This window comes from Triticum dicoccoides, chromosome 6A (genome assembly GCF_002162155.2).
Source record: "Triticum dicoccoides isolate Atlit2015 ecotype Zavitan chromosome 6A, WEW_v2.0, whole genome shotgun sequence".
NCBI classification, from domain to species: Eukaryota; Viridiplantae; Streptophyta; class Magnoliopsida; order Poales; family Poaceae; genus Triticum; species Triticum dicoccoides.
This window is the reverse complement of record NC_041390.1, coordinates 54772356-54778914: the sequence shown is the minus strand read 5'-3', so window position 1 is coordinate 54778914 and position 6559 is coordinate 54772356.

The following is a 6559-nucleotide window of genomic DNA, read 5'->3' as shown; positions in this document are numbered from 1 at the left end:
GACACCACATAAAGGGCTTTAAAAGAAATGCCACAATCGGGCGTCTGAGCGACACCACATAAAGGGCTTTAAAAGAAATGCCACAGTCGGGCGTCTGAGCGACACCACATAAAGGGCTTTAAAAGAAATGCCACAGTCGGGCGTCTGAGCGACACCACATAAAGGGCTTTAAAAGAAATGCCACAGTCGGGCGTCTGAGCGACACCACATAAAGGGCTTTAAAATAAACAATCATAGTGAATATCCCGGAGGTAGAACCATCCCAGAGATACTCGATAATAACAATAATATCACGGTAGTCAACAATAATAATAATCATAGTTATCACAAGTCACAAGTAGTAATTCCATTTCTGGTTAACAGTTTCACCTCCGAAGACCGACACTAAGACCGACACTTGACCCATCCCAGACTGTAATCCTTAACCATGGACACGGCTATTCGAATAGGTTTAATCTCTGCAGAGGGTGTACTCTTTACCCACGAGTAACGGATTTCTTTAGTCCATTGGTACTAATTCCATCTACGGTCTTTTTGTTGAAAACACACCTAACTTGCACACACCAGCTTATCTCACACGTGTCTGGAATCACCCACGACACCTGTTAAGCAAACTCTAAGTGGGGAGGCTACAACCTCGCGTAGCATGGGATCAAATTTATATCGCGCGCTCTAAGGGGTGGCCTCCCCTTTCGGTCCCAACCGGAAACACCCATGCCCCCGGACCAGGTGGCCTGCCTACCAGCTACAACCGGTATCTTCCACCATGGCCTCTCTGTACGGTGTGTGCTAGAAAGAGGTTGACAACTTACTGAACCGTACTCTACTTGCTGTAGAGACGAGTGGTAGTACGAAACAAGTATGGGGGTTACTGGAACAAGACTCGATCTACGGTCGAGTCAGGAGGTTTAAGTATTCCCTGGATGATTAGTATAACAAATATATTTCATCCAACAGAGTCACCGCTCATATCACCTTACCATGCCATACCAGACATAACCGTCCCGACGGAGACCGGCGACAAACTCATGCCTACCCAAGGCAGAGGTTTTCCCGGGTTCCTGCCGGTATGCATGCAAGGCACATGAGGGTGATTATCATCACAAGTGTGTTCATTTCCAACCGCATGGAAATCACTAATATGCACTCATGCATATGATCATACTACATGAAATAACAAGTCCTTCGAAATGCGGTGGTGTTATAAATGTATCAACGATCACACCAAAAATATTATGCCGGGATTCAGAATGCTTGCCTTCAATGTGTGGAAAGGCAGGGTGCACTCCAAAACTTGAAACATTTCTCCTCTCTACAAAAATCTGGGGTGGATTACGCCTTCACTTAAACATGTGGACGGCGCGGTGAGACACTGACAATGGGTCCCGGGGGCCCACTAGTCAGGTTTGCCTATTTCTTTTTCCCCCTTCTTTCTCTGTCCCGAGCGGAGGCGGAGCTCCGGCGATCGTCGCCGGCGACTGGCAGCTCCTCGCGGGGCCCCGAGGGCGGGGATGGATCCGCCACTCCAGGGCGGTCCTCCCGGTGGTCGCCAGGCCGGTGGGGACGGAGGGAGTTGCCGGCGGCGAGCTTCGCGGCGGAGGAGGCTTCGGTGGCAGAGTGGTTTTGTGGCGGCGATGGCTCCCGATCAAAATCATGTAGGGGGTTGGGTTCCTGGAAGGAAGGAGGTGTTCTTGGTGAAGAGAAATGGGAAGGAGAGGCCCTGGTGGCGCTGGAAGAGCTGGGGCCATGGCGGCGGTCACTGCTGCCGGAGGTGGGGAAGACGACCTCCCCAGGTCGATTGGCTGCCCCAAGGGGTCCTAGGGGATGGCTTAAGAGTCGCCTGCGTGCTCGGAAGGTTCCGGGGCGTCCTTTTATAGCGCGACGAGGTCGGTTCCGCGGCGGTGGATAAGGCGGCCGGTGAACCGCCGTTCTGTAGCTGCAGGGGAACGTGGCGGCGACGAGAGCTAGGCGACACCCTTGTGGATGAGCTTGAGCTGTTCAAGGGGCCAGGTGGCGAGCCGGGGTGGCTTGGGCGGCGCTGAACGGCGCAGGGCTGTCGGCCGACGCCGGCGTGCCGCCAAAAGTGCTCTGGCAGTGGCGCTGTAGGGCGCCAGGGCGGGCTGTCGTGTTGTGGCGAGGTGGGGAGTGCATGGTGAGGTTCTGCAGTTTGGGCCAAGACAGGGGCGCGACGCGGCGGCTCGTGTGCGCGGCTGCAATTTTCGCGCTCTGGGCGCGCCCAGCGCATGCACACCAGATGCTCGGCGAAATTCCATGGCACTCCAGAGCGCTTGGTTGGAGCTGGGAGATAGCAGGTCTAGGCTATGGCTTGCAAGGAGATCAATGGACAAGCTTAAGGGGTCAGAGGATCAGGTTCACACTTCTAACTAAAATCCATGCCAAATCCATGCCAAATCTGACCATGCACTCCAAGTGTTTGAAAAATCCATGCCAAATCTGACCATGCACTCCAAGTGTTTGAAAAAATGCCTCAGGCACTTAGGCAAGTCTTGGAGTGGTCAAAAACTCCAGATCAGTGTCTCCTTAGATGCAAGAGAGAGTGGTGAGGTTAGTTGGTGAAATGCACAAACTTGTTAGTGCAAGTCTTGCAAAACTACAATTCTAGACAGGAAATAAATGACATTATTTCATGAACCAAAATTAATCCAATGGGTGCATGCTCCTGGATTTAAGGGTTTGGCAAGGGGGACTACCAGTAGAAAAAGTAATCATGGATATAGGAGCAACTAAAATGGTGGTTGTTGTACAAATCCTCAAATTTGACCAGAATAGAAAAGAGGTTGATTCTCTCAAAAATCTCAAAGATCATCCCTGGATTATTGCATATAATGGAATAATATGATCCTACTGACATCCCATAATTTTGGTGGAAGCTAGAAACAAATATTTAAAAGGGTTGTAGTGCAAAATTGCTCTCTGGACCAGAGAAGAAAATTGGGTGTAGAGCTCAAAATATGCAATGAATTAAATATATTATTGCACAAAAGTGATTTAGAGACATCACATGATATCTCCAAATTTTGGTGAAATTTTTAGTTAAATATATCAAAAGGTTGTAGTTCAAAAAGAGCTCCAAATTTTAAAACAAGTCATTTAATGAATAAAGCTTAGGGTGAAATAATTTTATAAATAAATCTCCTGATTGAGAGATGTTTTTTTAAATGAGAGGGAAAATAAGTCCAATATATTTTGGAAGGATCCACTTGGGAAAAATTTCTTAATATTAAAAGAAAAGTTTTGAAATCAACAGAGATATACTTGCATGCAAAAATTTTAAACTCTTGGCAAAATTTTAATAACTAAAACCTGGTTAAATTTTTTGGGGTGTTACAGGTGCGCACTGAAGACACAACCATGCTTCATGAACGACAGGTGTTGGTGTCTATACCGGTGGATCACGGGTAGGGGGTCCCGAACTGTGCGTCTAGGCCGGATGGTAACAGAAGGCAAGGGACATGAAGTTTTACCCAGGTTCGGGCCCTCTTGATGGAGGTAAAACCCTACGTCCTGCTTGATTAATATTGATGATATGGGTAGTACAAGAGTAGATCTACCATGAGATCAGAGAGGCTAAACCCTAGAAGCTAGCCTATGGTATGATTGTTGTTCTATATGTTGTCCTACGGACTAAAACCCTCCGGTTTATATAGACACCGGAGAGGGTTAGGGTTACACAAAGTCGGTTACAATGGTAGGAGATCTACATATCCGTATCGCCAAGCTTGCCTTACACACCAAGGAAAGTCCCTTCCGGACACGGGACGAAGTCTTCAATCTTGTATCTTCATAGTCCAGGAGTCCGGCTGAAGGTATAGTCCGGCTATCCGAACACCCCGTAATCCAGGACTCCCTCAGTAGCCCCCGAACCAGCCTTCAATGACGATGAGTCCGGCACGCAGATTGTCTTCGGCATTGCAAGGTGGGTTCTCCTCCAAATTCCATGTACCTGTTGAATAAAGTCTGGTTTCTTGTAAATGTTGCGCTCCTTGGCTTCTACGCCCAATAATGGCCATCTCCCACATGTCAAATGAATATGAAAAGTCTGAGTGTTTTCACATCCACACCCCTAGCCGCGTAAATGAGCCGCCCATTTAAGGGGACGAGGATTTAGATCCAAACGACACCTCCCCCCCCTTCGCGAGTGTTTATCAGGGCGCATCCGACAAAGGTCCATTCCACCATGGCCAGCCATCGCAACTCCTCCTTTTACCCTTCCAGCCCTCAGCCTGGATATTGGGAGAGATGCTCCATCCCGCATAGCGAGTTAGTGACGCTCCAGACCAAGGGATTTCTCCCCCCGGCCTATATGGTTCCGGTTCGAGCCGGTCTTGCCATCTATAATGGCAGAGAGCAAGCAGAGAGTTCCCCTAATCCCTCCAAAGGAGAGCGGGTATGACTTGTCCCTTATTTAATAAGAGGGCTCAGATTTCCAATTGATCCATTTCTCCGGGGGCTCCTAGAGTTCTATGGCCTCCAGCTACATAATCTTACGCCTGCCTCCGTATTGCATATCGCGGGCTTCGTAGCCCTCTGCGAGCTGTTTTTTGGTGTTGAGGCTCATTTCGGGCTGTGGAAAGAGCTATTCTGCCTTCTGCCCCGTTCTCAGAAGGGGTCAATATATCAAGTGGGTGGAGCCGAAGTGTGGCGCATCGCCGGGACCGGATATTTATCCGGAACCCCAAAGAAGGCGTCCGAGGACTGGCCCTTAGAATGGTTTTACATAGAGGACGTCCCGCTGCCAGATCCTATCCGGATCGGCCTCCCTGAGTTCGACAGTGCTCCACTAAAGAAGCGCCTAAGTTGGCGTCCACGGAGCCCTCAGAGGGAAAGTGACAAGGACGTTCTTTACCTGATGGGCCGAATAAGATTGTTAGCTCATTCCGGACTGACCATGATCGGGGTCATGGCCGCATGCATCATGCGAGGGGTGCAGCCGCTATAGTATAGGGGCCACCCCATGTGGGACTTCAACGGGGAGGACGATGCCACCCGCTACGGCCGTAAGGGGCCGGATTCGGCTGCAGCTCTAACAAAGACCTTGTCCGCTTTGTACAAGGGAGAAGAGGAGGAATTTCTCCGCGTCGACCCACAGGGTGGATTTTCTATGTACAATCCCCCAAGCTGGGTAAGTGGTCACATTTACTTTCCCATCTGTTTTATATTCCCATTGTTAAGTATTCAGTCTAACGACTTCAACGCAGGAACTGCGCCAGGCTGTTAAAGAAATAAACAGCCCTCCTCCACAACCCGAGGACCCAGGACGGTCCCTCGACCCGGCCTCTCAAGAGGATCCGGGCTTATCTGTGGAGCTGATTGATGGAGTGTTCCATCAATTGAGCAACGTCAACGCCTTGGTGGCCATTATGGCCGATTACCCAGGGCTAATCCCGGCCTCCCAGGTAACTAAGATTGAAGTCCCAGTACCCCGAATAGGGGTCCACCCTCTCGTGTTTTCGGTTTCCTGATTACAACTGAACATTGCAGGGGAGGTTTTTGAGACGGGAGGCCGAACCAGCAGCGACAAGCCAACGAGGTGCCGCAGGGCCCCGTGGGCAAAAAAGAGGTGCAGTCCGGACCAAGGCGTCAGTGCAAAGGTATGGCGCGCCCCCTTATCCCAAGTGTTATACCTTCAAGGCATATTAACACTCGTGCTCTCTTCAGGACAAAGAGACCTCGTCGGACTATATTCGGAGAGGCTGCCAATCGCGCCTCCACCAGCCAGGCTCCAAAGCCTGGTCCGGAGGCGATGGCGAACACAAGGCGCACACCGGACGCTCCTCCGACGAGGGATGTGGACGGGTTGTCTGCCACCAACTCTGAGGTGGAGAGTGCCATTAACCCCAGGCGTCGCCGGACAATTCTTCGCGACGCTTGTTTCTACGAAGAGGCATTAGATGCCTTCAATTCGGGAGATGCGTACCTCCGTGCTGCTCAAAATGGTCTAGCCAGAGCCACGGAGCAATATGTAAAAGACATACGGGTAAGAAAATTTTGGTAATTATATATATGTACCGGTAGCCCCCAAGACTTGAAACAGTTACAATAACTGATTTAAGGATCATGTGTTATGCAGGTTCTTACATAAAAGAATTCCCTACTATGCCAGGAGTTGGAAGAGTGCAAAGCCCAACTTTAGGCTGCACTAGCCGTGGCAGGGGATCCCAAGGAGACCCCCTCTAGTAATATACACTTCGAAAGATAAGTATTTTGCGAAGCACGGCATGGGTGCGAATGTGACAAATGAAATTGCAGATGGCGCCGGATTGAATCCGGAAAGGCAACATCTCCTACGCCAGCTGAAGGCTGGTGAGAAGGTGCTGACAAAGGTGAGGCGGGAGAAGAACGATCTCCAAGATGCCAACACCAAGCTGGGCGTCGACCTGAAAGATGTTCATGCCCAGCTGTCAGACTCCGTTCAGGAGAATCAGCGGCTTCGGCGCGACATATTTAGTAAGTGCTTGAACGAACCTTTGAAAAAAGTTTGGCGGGGAAGTTGACTAACAGAGTAATGTCTGTAGGTGCGCTAACAGGTCGCCCGGTT